Source organism: Pseudophryne corroboree, chromosome 1, assembly GCF_028390025.1.
Source record: "Pseudophryne corroboree isolate aPseCor3 chromosome 1, aPseCor3.hap2, whole genome shotgun sequence".
In the NCBI taxonomy this organism is placed as follows: domain Eukaryota; kingdom Metazoa; phylum Chordata; class Amphibia; order Anura; family Myobatrachidae; genus Pseudophryne; species Pseudophryne corroboree.
In genome coordinates, this window is record NC_086444.1 from 23576084 (window position 1) to 23591274 (window position 15191).

Below are 15191 nucleotides of genomic sequence, written 5' to 3' on the forward strand. Positions count from 1 at the left end.
AGACCTGGGCAGTATATGGCATCACAGTGCAGCATACAGAGGTGATATTAGACCTGGGCACTATATGGCAGCACAGTGCAGCATACAGAGGTGATATTAGACCTTGGCACTATATGGTATCACAGTGCAGCATACAGAGGTGATATTAGAGATGGGCAGTATATGGCATCACAGTGCAGCATACAGTGGTGATATTAGTCCTGGGCACTATACGGCATCACAGTGCAGCATACAGTGGTGATATTAGACCTGGGCAGTATATGGCATCACAGTGCAGCATTCAGTGGTGATATTAGACATGGGCACTATATGGTATCACAGTGCAGCATACAGAGGTGATATTAGCCCTGGGCACTGTATGATATCACAGTGCAGCATACAGAGGTGATATTAGACCTGGGCAGTATATGGTATCACAATGCAGCATACAGAGGTGACATTAGACCTGGGCAGTATATGGTATCACAGTGCAGCATACAGAGGTGATATTAGCCCTGGTCACTATATGATATCACAGTGCAGCATACAGAGGTGATATTAGACCTGGGCAGTGTATGGTATCACAGTGCAGCATACAGAGGTGATATTAGACCTGGGCAGTATATGGCATCACAGTGCAGCATACAGAGGTGATATTAGACCTGGGCACTATATGGCATCACAGTGCAGCATACAGTGGTGATATTAGACCTGGGCACTATATGGCAGCACAGTGCTGAATACAGTGGTGATATTAGACCTGGGCACTATATGGCATCACAGTGCAGCATACAGAGGTGATATTAGACCTGGGCAGTATATGGTATCACAGTGCAGCATACAGAGGTGATATTAGACCTGGGCAGTATATGGCATCACAGTGCAGCATACGGAGGTGGTATTAGACCTGGGCACTATATGGTATCACAGTGCACCATACAGAGGTGATATTAGACCTGGGTAGTATATGGCATCACAGTGCAGCATACAGAGGTGATATTAGACCTGGGCAGTATATGGCATCACAGTGCAGCATACAGAGGTGATATTAGACCTGGGCACTATATGGTATCACAGTGCAGCATACAGAGGTGATATTAGAGATGGGCAGTATATGGCATCACAGTGCAGCATACAGAGGTGATATTAGTCCTGGGCACTATACGGCATCACAGTGCAGCATTCAGTGGTGATATTAGACCTGGGCACTATATGGTATCACAGTGCAGCATACAGAGGTGATATTAGCCCTGGGCACTATATGATATCACAGTGCAGCATACAGAGGTGATATTAGACCTGGGCAGTATATGGTATCACAGTGCAGCATACAGAGGTGACATTAGACCTGGGCAGTATATGGTATCACAGTGCAGCATACAGAGGTGATATTAGCCCTGGTCACTATATGATATCACAGTGCAGCATACAGAGGTGATATTAGACCTGGGCAGTGTATGGTATCACAGTGCAGCATACAGAGGTGATATTAGACGTGGGCAGTATATGGCATCACAGTGCAGCATACAGAGGTGATATTAGACCTGGGCACTATATGGCATCACAGTGCAGCATACAGTGGTGATATTAGACCTGGGCACTATATGACAGCACAGTGCTGAATACAGTGGTGATATTAGACCTGGGCACTATATGGCATCACAGTGCAGCATACAGAGGTGATATTAGACCTGGGCAGTATATGGCATCACAGTGCAGCATACAGAGGTGATATTAGACCTGGGCACTATATGGCATCACAGTGCAGCATACAGAGGTGATATTAGACCTGGGCAGTATATGGCATCACAGTGCAGCATACAGAGGTGATATTAGACCTGGGCAGTATATGGTATCACAGTGCAGCATACAGAGGTGATATTAGACCTGGGCACTATATGGTATCACAGTGCAGCATACAGTAGTGATATTAGACCTGTGCGCTATATGGCATCACAGTGCAGCATACAGAGGTGATATTAGACCTGGGCACTATATGGCATCACAGTGCAGCATACAGAGGTGATATTAGACCTGGGCAGTATATGGTATCACAGTGCAGCATACAGAGGTGATATTAGACCTGGGCACTATATGGTATCACAGTGCAGCATACAGTGGTGATATTAGACCTGTGCACTATATGGCATCACAGTGCAGCATACAGAGGTGATATTAGACCTGTGCACTATATGGCATCACAGTGCAGCATACAGTGGTAATATTAGACCTGGGCACTATATGGCATCACAGTGCAGCATACAGAGGTGATATTAGACCTGGGCACTATATGGCATCACAGTGCAGCATACAGATGTGATATTAGTCCTGGGCACTATACGGTATCACAGTGCAGCATACAGAGGTGATATTAGACCGGGGCAGTATATGGCATCACAGTGCAGCATACAGAGGTGATATTAGACCTGGGCACTATATGGCATCACAGTGCAGCATACAGATGTGATATTAGTCCTGGGCACTATACGGTATCACAGTGCAGCATACAGAGGTGATATTAGACCGGGGCAGTATATGGTATCACAGTGCAGCATACAGTGGTGATATTAGACCTGGGCAGTATATATGGTATCACAGTGCAGCATACGGAGGTGGTATTAGACCTGGGCACTATATGGTATCACAGTGCACCATACAGAGGTGATATTAGACCTGGGTAGTATATGGCATCACAGTGCAGCATACGGAGGTGGTATTAGACCTGGGCACTATATGGTATCACAGTGCACCATACAGAGGTGATATTAGACCTGGGTAGTATATGGCATCACAGTGCAGCATACAGAGGTGATATTAGACCTGGGCAGTATATGGCATCACAGTGCAGCATACAGAGGTGATATTAGACCTGGGCAGTATATGGCATCACAGTGCAGCATGCAGAGGTGATATTAGACCTGGGCACTATATGGCAGCACAGTGCAGCATACAGAGGTGATATTAGACCTGGGCACTATATGGTATCACAGTGCAACATACAGAGGTGATATTAGACCTGGGCAGTATATGGCATCACAGTGCAGCATACAGAGGTGATATTAGACCTGGGCAGTATATGGCATCACAGTGCAGCATACAGAGGTGATATTAGACCTGGGCACTATATGGCATCACAGTGCAGCATACAGTGGTGTTATTAGACCTGGACAGTATATATGGTATCACAGTGCAGCATACAGAGGTGATATTAGACCTGGGCACTATACGGTATCACAGTGCAGCATACAGAGGTGATATTAGACCTGGGCACTATATGGTATCACAGTGCAGCATACAGAGGTGATATTAGACCTGGGCAGTATATATGGTATCACAGTGCAGCATACGTAGGTGGTATTAGACCTGGGCACTATATGTATCACAGTGCAGCATACAGAGGTGATATTAGACCTGGGCAGTATATATGGTATCACAGTGCAGCATACGGAGGTGGTATTAGACCTGGGCACTATATGGTATCACAGTGCAGCATACAGTGGTGATATTAGACCTGGGCAGTATATATGGTATCACAGTGCAGCATACAGAGGTGATATCAGACCTGGGCAGTATATGGCATCACAGTGCAGCATACAGTGGTGATATTAGAACCGGGCACTATATGGTATCACAGTGCAGCATACAGTGGTGATATTAGACCTGGGCAGTATATGGTATCACAGTGCAGCATACAGTGGTGATATTAGACCTGGGCACTATATGGTTTCACAGTGCAGCATACAGTGATGATATTAGACCTGGGCACTATATGGTATCACAGTGCAGCATACAGAGGTGATATTAGACCTGGGCACTATATGGCATCACAGTGCAGCATACATTGGTGTTATTAGACCTGGACAGTATATATGGTATCACAGTGCAGCATACAGAGGTGATATTAGACCTGGGCACTATATGGTATCACAGTGCAGCATACAGAGGTTATATTAGACCTGGGCACTATATGGTATCACAGTGCAGCATACAGAGGTGATATTAGACCTGGGCAGTATATATGGTATCACAGTGCAGCATACGTAGGTGGTATTAGACCTGGGCAGTGTATGGTATCACAGTGCAGCATACAGAGGTGATATTAGACCTGGGCAGTATATATGGTATCACAGTGCAGCATACAGAGGTGATATTAGCCCTGGGCACTATATGATATCACAGTGCAGCATACAGAGGTGATATTAGACCTGGGCAGTATATGGTATCACAGTGCAGCATACAGAGGTGACATTAGACCTGGGCAGTATATGGTATCACAGTGCAGCATACAGAGGTGATATTAGCCCTGGTCACTATATGATATCACAGTGCAGCATACAGAGGTGATATTAGACCTGGGCAGTGTATGGTATCACAGTGCAGCATACAGAGGTGATATTAGACGTGGGCAGTATATGGCATCACAATGCAGCATACAGAGGTGATATTAGACCTGGGCACTATATGGCATCACAGTGCAGCATACAGTGGTGATATTAGACCTGGGCACTATATGGCAGCACAGTGCTGAATACAGTGGTGATATTAGACCTGGGCACTATATGGCATCACAGTGCAGCATACAGAGGTGATATTAGACCTGGGCACTATATGGCATCACAGTGCAGCAGACAGAGGTGATATTAGACCTGGGCACTATATGTATCACAGTGCAGCATACAGAGGTGATATTAGACCTGGGCAGTATATATGGTATCACAGTGCAGCATACGGAGGTGGTATTAGACCTGGGCACTATATGGTATCACAGTGCAGCATACAGTGGTGATATTAGACCTGGGCAGTATATATGGTATCACAGTGCAGCATACAGAGGTGATATCAGACCTGGGCAGTATATGGCATCACAGTGCAGCATACAGTGGTGATATTAGAACCGGGCACTATATGGTATCACAGTGCAGCATACAGTGGTGATATTAGACCTGGGCAGTATATGGTATCACAGTGCAGCATACAGTGGTGATATTAGACCTGGGCACTATATGGTTTCACAGTGCAGCATACAGTGATGATATTAGACCTGGGCACTATATGGTATCACAGTGCAGCATACAGAGGTGATATTAGACCTGGGCACTATATGGCATCACAGTGCAGCATACATTGGTGTTATTAGACCTGGACAGTATATATGGTATCACAGTGCAGCATACAGAGGTGATATTAGACCTGGGCACTATATGGTATCACAGTGCAGCATACAGAGGTGATATTAGACCTGGGCACTATATGGTATCACAGTGCAGCATACAGAGGTGATATTAGACCTGGGCAGTATATATGGTATCACAGTGCAGCATACGTAGGTGGTATTAGACCTGGGCAGTGTATGGTATCACAGTGCAGCATACAGAGGTGATATTAGACCTGGGCAGTATATATGGTATCACAGTGTAGCATACAGAGGTGATATTAGCCCTGGGCACTATATGATATCACAGTGCAGCATACAGAGGTGATATTAGACCTGGGCAGTATATGGTATCACAGTGCAGCATACAGAGGTGACATTAGACCTGGGCAGTATATGGTATCACAGTGCAGCATACAGAGGTGATATTAGCCCTGGTCACTATATGATATCACAGTGCAGCATACAGAGGTGATATTAGACCTGGGCAGTGTATGGTATCACAGTGCAGCATACAGAGGTGATATTAGACGTGGGCAGTATATGGCATCACAATGCAGCATACAGAGGTGATATTAGACCTGGGCACTATATGGCATCACAGTGCAGCATACAGTGGTGATATTAGACCTGGGCACTATATGGCAGCACAGTGCTGAATACAGTGGTGATATTAGACCTGGGCACTATATGGCATCACAGTGCAGCATACAGAGGTGATATTAGACCTGGGCACTATATGGCATCACAGTGCAGCAGACAGAGGTGATATTAGACCTGGGCAGTATATGGCATCACTTTGCAGCATACAGAGGTGATATTAGACCTGGGCAGTATATGGTATCACAGTGCAGCATACAGAGGTGATATTAGACCTGGGCACTATATGGTATCACAGTGCAGCATACAGTAGTGATATTAGACCTGTGCGCTATATGGCATCACAGTGCAGCATACAGAGGTGATATTAGACCTGGGCACTATATGGCATCACAGTGCAGCATACAGTGGTGATATTAGACCTGGGCAGTATATGGTATCACAGTGCAGCATACAGAGGTGATATTAGACCTGGGCACTATATGGTATCACAGTGCAGCATACAGTGGTGATATTAGACCTGTGCACTATATGGCATCACAGTGCAGCATACAGAGGTGATATTAGACCTGTGCACTATATGGCATCACAGTGCAGCATACAGAGGTGATATTAGACCTGGGCACTATATGGCATCACAGTGCAGCATACAGAGGTGATATTAGACCTGGGCACTATATGGCATCACAGTGCAGCATACAGATGTGATATTAGTCCTGGGCACTATACGGTATCACAGTGCAGCATACAGAGGTGATATTAGACCGGGGCAGTATATGGCATCACAGTGCAGCATACAGAGGTGATATTAGACCTGGGCACTATATGGCATCACAGTGCAGCATACAGATGTGATATTAGTCCTGGGCACTATACGGTATCACAGTGCAGCATACAGAGGTGATATTAGACCGGGGCAGTATATGGTATCACAGTGCAGCATACAGTGGTGATATTAGACATGGGCAGTATATATGGTATCACAGTGCAGCATACGGAGGTGGTATTAGACCTGGGCACTATATGGTATCACAGTGCACCATACAGAGGTGATGTTAGACCTGGGTAGTATATGGCATCACAGTGCAGCATACAGAGGTGGTATTAGACCTGGGCACTATATGGTATCACAGTGCACCATACAGAGGTGATATTAGACCTGGGTAGTATATGGCATCACAGTGCAGCATACAGAGGTGATATTAGACCTGGGCAGTATATGGCATCACAGTGCAGCATGCAGAGGTGATATTAGACCTGGGCACTATATGGCAGCACAGTGCAGCATACAGAGGTGATATTAGACCTGGGCACTATATGGTATCACAGTGCAGCATACAGAGGTGATATTAGACCTGGGCAGTATATGGCATCACAGTGCAGCATACAGAGGTGATATTAGTCCTGGGCACTATACGGCATCACAGTGCAGCATACAGTGGTGATATTAGACCTGGGCACTATATGGCATCACAGTGCAGCATACAGTGGTAATATTAGACCTGGGCACTATATGGCATCACAGTGCAGCATACAGAGGTGATATTAGACCTGGGCACTATATGGCATCACCGTGCAGCATACAGAGGTGATATTAGACCTGGGCACTATATGGTATCACAGTGCAGCATACAGAGGTGATATTAGACCTGGGCAGTATATGGCATCACAGTGCAGCATACAGAGGTGATATTAGACCTGGGCACTATATGGCATCACAGTGCAGCATACAGTGGTGTTATTAGACCTGGACAGTATATATGGTATCACAGTGCAGCATACAGAGGTGATATTAGACCTGGGCACTATATGGTATCACAGTGCAGCATACAGAGGTGATATTAGACCTGGGCACTATATGGTATCACAGTGCAGCATACAGAGGTGATATTAGACCTGGGCAGTATATATGGTATCACAGTGCAGCATACGTAGGTGGTATTAGACCTGGGCACTATATGTATCACAGTGCAGCATACAGAGGTGATATTAGACCTGGGCAGTATATATGGTATCACAGTGCAGCATACGGAGGTGGTATTAGACCTGGGCACTATATGGTATCACAGTGCAGCATACAGTGGTGATATTAGACCTGGGCAGTATATATGGTATCACAGTGCAGCATACAGAGGTGATATCAGACCTGGGCAGTATATGGCATCACAGTGCAGCATACAGTGGTGATATTAGAACCGGGCACTATATGGTATCACAGTGCAGCATACAGTGGTGATATTAGACCTGGGCAGTATATGGTATCACAGTGCAGCATACAGTGGTGATATTAGACCTGGGCACTATATGGTTTCACAGTGCAGCATACAGTGATGATATTAGACCTGGGCACTATATGGTATCACAGTGCAGCATACAGAGGTGATATTAGACCTGGGCACTATATGGCATCACAGTGCAGCATACAGTGGTGTTATTAGACCTGGACAGTATATATGGTATCACAGTGCAGCATACAGAGGTGATATTAGACCTGGGCACTATATGGCATCACAGTGCAGCATACAGAGGTGATATTAGACCTGGGCAGTATATGGCATCACAGTGCAGCATACAGAGGTGATATTAGACCTGGGCAGTATATGGTATCACAGTGCAGCATACAGAGGTGATATTAGACCTGGGCACTATATGGTATCACAGTGCAGCATACAGTAGTGATATTAGACCTGTGCGCTATATGGCATCACAGTGCAGCATACAGAGGTGATATTAGACCTGGGCACTATATGGCATCACAGTGCAGCATACAGAGGTGATATTAGAGCTGGGCAGTATATGGTATCACAGTGCAGCATACAGAACTGATATTAGACCTGGGCACTATATGGTATCACAGTGCAGCATACAGTGGTGATATTAGACCTGTGCACTATATGGCATCACAGTGCAGCATACAGAGGTGATATTAGACCTGTGCACTATATGGCATCACAGTGCAGCATACAGTGGTAATATTAGACCTGGGCACTATATGGCATCACAGTGCAGCATACAGAGGTGATATTAGACCTGGGCACTATATGGCATCACAGTGCAGCATACAGATGTGATATTAGTCCTGGGCACTATACGGTATCACAGTGCAGCATACAGAGGTGATATTAGACCTGGGCACTATATGGTATCACAGTGCAGCATACAGAGGTGATATTAGACCTGGGCAGTATATATGGTATCACAGTGCAGCATACGGAGGTGGTATTAGACCTGGGCACTATATGGTATCACAGTGCACCATACAGAGGTGATATTAGACCTGGGTAGTATATGGCATCACAGTGCAGCATACGGAGGTGGTATTAGACCTGGGCACTATATGGTATCACAGTGCACCATACAGAGGTGATATTAGACCTGGGTAGTATATGGCATCACAGTGCAGCATACAGAGGTGATATTAGACCTGGGCAGTATATGGCATCACAGTGCAGCATACAGAGGTGATATTAGACCTGGGCAGTATATGGCATCACAGTGCAGCATGCAGAGGTGATATTAGACCTGGGCACTATATGGCAGCACAGTGCAGCATACAGAGGTGATATTAGACCTGGGCACTATATGGTATCACAGTGCAGCATACAGAGGTGATATTAGACCTGGGCAGTATATGGCATCACAGTGCAGCATACAGAGGTGATATTAGTCCTGGGCACTATACGGCATCACAGTGCAGCATACAGTGGTGATATTAGACCTGGGCACTATATGGCATCACAGTGCAGCATACAGTGGTAATATTAGACCTGGGCACTATATGGCATCACAGTGCAGCATACAGAGGTGATATTAGACCTGGGCACTATATGGCATCACCGTGCAGCATACAGAGGTGATATTAGACCTGGGCACTATATGGCATCACAGTGCAGCATACAGTGGTGTTATTAGACCTGGACAGTATATATGGTATCACAGTGCAGCATACAGAGGTGATATTAGACCTGGGCACTATATGGTATCACAGTGCAGCATACAGAGGTGATATTAGACCTGGGCACTATATGGTATCACAGTGCAGCATACAGAGGTGATATTAGACCTGGGCAGTATATATGGTATCACAGTGCAGCATACGTAGGTGGTATTAGACCTGGGCACTATATGTATCACAGTGCAGCATACAGAGGTGATATTAGACCTGGGCAGTATATATGGTATCACAGTGCAGCATACGGAGGTGGTATTAGACCTGGGCACTATATGGTATCACAGTGCAGCATACAGTGGTGATATTAGACCTGGGCAGTATATATGGTATCACAGTGCAGCATACAGAGGTGATATCAGACCTGGGCAGTATATGGCATCACAGTGCAGCATACAGTGGTGATATTAGAACCGGGCACTATATGGTATCACAGTGCAGCATACAGTGGTGATATTAGACCTGGGCAGTATATGGTATCACAGTGCAGCATACAGTGGTGATATTAGACCTGGGCACTATATGGTTTCACAGTGCAGCATACAGTGATGATATTAGACCTGGGCACTATATGGTATCACAGTGCAGCATACAGAGGTGATATTAGACCTGGGCACTATATGGCATCACAGTGCAGCATACAGTGGTGTTATTAGACCTGGACAGTATATATGGTATCACAGTGCAGCATACAGAGGTGATATTAGACCTGGGCACTATATGGTATCACAGTGCAGCATACAGAGGTGATATTAGACCTGGGCACTATATGGTATCACAGTGCAGCATACAGAGGTGATATTAGACCTGGGCAGTATATATGGTATCACAGTGCAGCATACGTAGGTGGTATTAGACCTGGGCAGTGTATGGTATCACAGTGCAGCATACAGAGGTGATATTAGACCTGGGCAGTATATATGGTATCACAGTGCAGCATACGGAGGTGGTATTAGACCTGGGCACTATATGGTATCACAGTGCAGCATACAGTGGTGATATTAGACCCGGGCAGTATATATGGTATCACAGTGCAGCATACAGAGGTGATATTAGACCTGGGCAGTATATGGCATCACAGTGCAGCATACAGTGGTGATATTAGAACCGGGCACTATATGGTATCACAGTGCAGCATACAGATGTGATATTAGACCTGGGCAGTATATGGTATCACAGTGCAGCATACAGTGGTGATATTAGACCTGGGCTCTATATGGTTTCACAGTGCAGCATACAGTGATGATATTAGACCTGGGCACTATATGGTATCACAGTGCAGCATACAGTGGTGATATTAGACCTGGGCAGTATATGGTATCACAGTGCAACATACAGAGGTGATATTAGACCTGGGCACTATATGGTATCACAGTGCAACATACAGAGGTGATATTAGACTTGGGCAGTATATGGTATCACAGTGCAGCATACAGTGGTGATATTAGACCTGGGCAGTATATGGCATCACAGTGCAGCATACAGTGGTGATATTAGAACCGGGCACTATATGGTATCACAGTGCAGCATACAGAGGTGATATTAGACCTGGGTACTATATGGTATCACAGTGCAGCATACAGTGATGATATTAGACCTGGGCACTATATGGTATCACAGTGCAACATACAGAGGTGATATTAGACCTGGGCAGTATATGGTATCACAGTGCAGCATACAGAGTTGATATTAGACCTGGGCACTATATGGTATCACAGTGCAACATACAGAGGTGATATTAGACCTGGGCAGTATATATGGTATCACAGTGCAACATACAGAGGTGATATTAGACCTGGGCACTATATGGTATCACAGTGCAGCATACAGTGGTGATATTAGACCTGGGCACTATATGGTATCACAGTGCAGCATACAGAGGTGATGTTAGACCTGGGCAGTTTATGGCATCACAGTGCAGCATACAGTGGTGATATTAGACCTGGGCACTATATGGTATCACAGTGCAGCATACAGAGGTGATATTAGACCTGGGCACTATATGGCATCACAGTGCAGCATACAGAGGTGATATTAGACCTGGGCACTATATGGTATCACAGTGCAACATACAGAGGTGATATTAGACCTGGACACTATATGGTATCACAGTGCAACATACAGAGGTGATATTAGACCTGGGCACTATATGGTATCACAGTGCAGCATACATGGGTGATATTAGTCCTGGGCACTATATGGTATCACAGTGCAACATACAGAGGTGATATTAGACCTGGGCACTATATGGTATCACAGTGCAGCATACATGGGTGATATTAGTCCTGGGCACTATATGGTATCACAGTGCAACATACAGAGGTGATATTAGACTTGGGCAGTATATGGTATCACAGTGCAGCATACAGAGGTGATATTAGACCTGGGCAGTATATGGCATCACAGTGCAGCATACAGAGGTGATATTAGACTTGGGCACTATATGGTATCACAGTGCAGCATACAGTGGTGTTATTAGACCTGGGTACTATATGGCATCACAGTGCAGCATACAGAGGTGATATTCGACCTGGGCAATATATGGTATCACAATGGGCCATGGATTAATGCAAATAATTATTAAACACTCTATACAGCGCTAGTTATAAGGTAAATAAACAATAATACATAGCTCCTGTGATGTTAAAGTGATCAGTCTTGAACCATCATATATTTTGACCAATCCTTTCCATTCGATAGCATTGCTTGAGATCCTCTGTGTGCCAGGGAATATGAGAGGAAGAACTCCTTTCCTCCCTATTGGTCACTGTTTTCAGCCAATAAGCATCTAGCACAGTGGTATGAGCCCTCCCACGCGCAGCCACCCTCACCCTCATTATCCTGGCAACAGATGGAAACACATACCCCTGACTAATAGAAGTGTGTGTCCTACAGGATAGCCCGAGGCACTAATAGCGGATGTCACCGATGTGCATCTGCCCGTCGCAGTGTTCCTACACTGTTTCCCTCAGCCTCCGCCTTTTATGTGTCCGGGTGACCTGATAATCCTGTGACCCTTATAGCCTGCGAGTCACATGCGTGCGATTACGGAGAGATAGCTGCAATAATGTAATAAGGTAAAGTCTAGTTGATTTTGCCTTTCACGTGATTGCCACTAGTAAATGGTCCCATGTCTGCAGCTGGCGGGCTATTGGATGAGGACCGGTGTGTAACACTAACATACTGTAATATGAAAGACTCCGGAGCGTTTGGGCCGCTGCCTCCTGTCGTTCTGCGAGTTGCGGCATGTCACTGTACACAGTCACTGGGTATAGGAGAGCTGCGGGCTGTGTGGTGACGGATCACTGTCTCATGTGTCACCGTCTTTCTCATCTAACGTGCAATGGACACGTGTCTGTTGTAATTTATTACTGAGCAAGATTCCTGCCATACAGTGTGACTGATCTGTCATTCTTTCCTTCCCTGTCACTGTCACAGCTGGCAGTATACTCCTGTCCCTGGGCTGTACGCCTGTCCTAGTCTCCAGCACAGCTGGGAGCATACTCCTGTCCCTGGGTTCTGGGCCTGTCCTTGTCTCTAGCACAGCTGGGAGTATACACCTGTCCCCGGGCTCTGGGCCTGTCCTAGTCTCCAGCACAGCTGGGAGTATACTCCTGTCCCCGGGCTGTGGGCCTGTCCTAGTCTCCAGCACAGCTGGGAGTATACTCCTGTCCCTGGGCTCTGGACCTGTCCTAGTCTCCAGCACAGCTGGGAGTATACTCCTGTCCCCGAGCTGTGGGCCTGTCCTAGTCTCCAGCACAGCTGGGAGTATACTCCTGTCCCCGGGCTGTAGGCCTGTCCTAGTCTCCAGCACAGCTGAGAGTATACTCCTGTCCCTGGGCTCTGGGCCTGTCCTAGTCTCCAGCACAGCTGGGAGTATACACCTGTCCCCGGGCTCTGGGCCTGTCCTAGTCTCCAGCACAGCTGGGAGTATACTCCTGTCCCCGGGCTGTGGGCCTGTCCTAGTCTCCAGCACAGCTGAGAGTATACTCCTGTCCCTGGGCTCTGGGCCTGTCCTAGTCTCCAGCACAGCTGGGAGTATACTCCTGTCCCCGGGCTGTGGGCCTGTCCTAGTCTCCAGCACAGCTGAGAGTATACTCCTGTCCCTGGGCTCTGGGCCTGTCCTAGTCTCCAGCACAGCTGGGAGTATACTCCTGTCCCCGGGCTCTGGGCCTGTCCTAGTCTCCAGCACAGCTGGGAGTATACTCCTGTCCCCGGGCTGTGGGCCTGTCCTAGTCTCCAGCACAGCTGGGAGTATACTCCTGTCCCCGGGCTCTGGGCCTGTCCTAGTCTCCAGCACAGCTGGGAGTATACTCCTGTCCCCGGGCTCTGGGCCTGTCCTAGTCTCCAGCACAGCTGGGAGTATACTCCTGTCCCTGGGCTCTGGACCTGTCCTAGTCTCCAGCACAGCTGGGAGTATACACCTGTCCCCGGGCTCTGGACCTGTCCTAGTCTCCAGCACAGCTGGGAGTATACTCCTGTCCCCGGGCTGTGGGCCTGTCCTAGTCTCCAGCACAGCTGGGCAGGACTTGGCTGTGGATTCCTGTTGTCGCTGTCATTAATCTATTCTGGGCCCAGTCAGTCTGTTTGTGTCTGTCAGAGATGTCACACATGAGATGCTGGGCTCCGGCCCTGACGTGGGTGAGTGGCTGATAGCCTGTAGCTAGGAGCAGCGGTGTGTCCGGCATGTATAGTATTATTACTGTGTTATACCCTGTAGCTAGGAGCAGCGGTGTGTCCGGCATGTGTAGTATTATTACTGTGTTATATCCTGTAGCTAGGAGCAGCGGTGTGTCCGGCATGTATAGTATTATTACTGTGTTATACCCTGTAGCTAGGAACAGCGGTGTGTCCGGCATGTATAGTATTATTACTGTGTTATAGCCTGTAGCTAGGAGCAGCGGTGTGTCCGGCATGTATAGTATTATTACTGTGTTATAGCCTGTAGCTAGGAGCAGCGGTGTGTCCGGCATGTGTAGTATTATTACTGTGTTATACCCTGTAGCTAGGAACAGCGGTGTATCCGGCATGTATAGTATTATTACTGTGTTATAGCCTGTAGCTAGGAGCAGCGGTGTGTCCGGCATGTATAGTATTATTACTGTGTTATACCCTGTAGCTAGGAACAGCGGTGTGTCCGGCATGTATAGTATTATTACTGTGTTATAGCCTGTAGCTAGGAGCAGCGGTGTGTCCGGCATGTATAGTAGTATTACTGTGTTATAACCTGTAGCTAGGAGCAGCGGTGTGTCCGGCATGTGTAGTATTATTACTGTGTTATAGCCTGTAGCTAGGAGCAGCGGTGTGTCCGGCATGTATAGTATTATTACTGTGTTATAACCTGTAGCTAGGAGCAGCGGTGTGTCCGGCATGTATAGTATTATTACTGTGTTATAGCCTGTAGCTAGGAGCAGCGGTGTGTCCGGCATGTATAGTATTATTACTGTGTTATAACCTGTAGCTAGGAGCAGCGGTGTGTCCGGCATGTATAGTATTATTACTGTGTTATAG

The 15191-nt window shown here is 46.8% G+C and overlaps 1 protein-coding gene across 5 annotated transcripts in view; it reads left to right on the forward strand.

Moving 5' to 3' along the window:
* The window catches only part of RUSC2 (RUN and SH3 domain containing 2), a 176537-nt gene that overhangs the window by 44295 nt on the left and 117051 nt on the right, over positions 1–15191 (forward strand). The window contains exon 1 of one of the 5 annotated variants that reach the window (XM_063957701.1): positions 14255–14321. The exons of the other annotated variants lie outside the window; for them this stretch is intronic. The gene's annotated coding sequence lies outside the window, so the exon portion shown is untranslated. Of the gene's footprint in view, positions 1–14254; positions 14322–15191 lie in introns of those variants that run through there. 5 annotated transcript variants of the gene reach the window in all.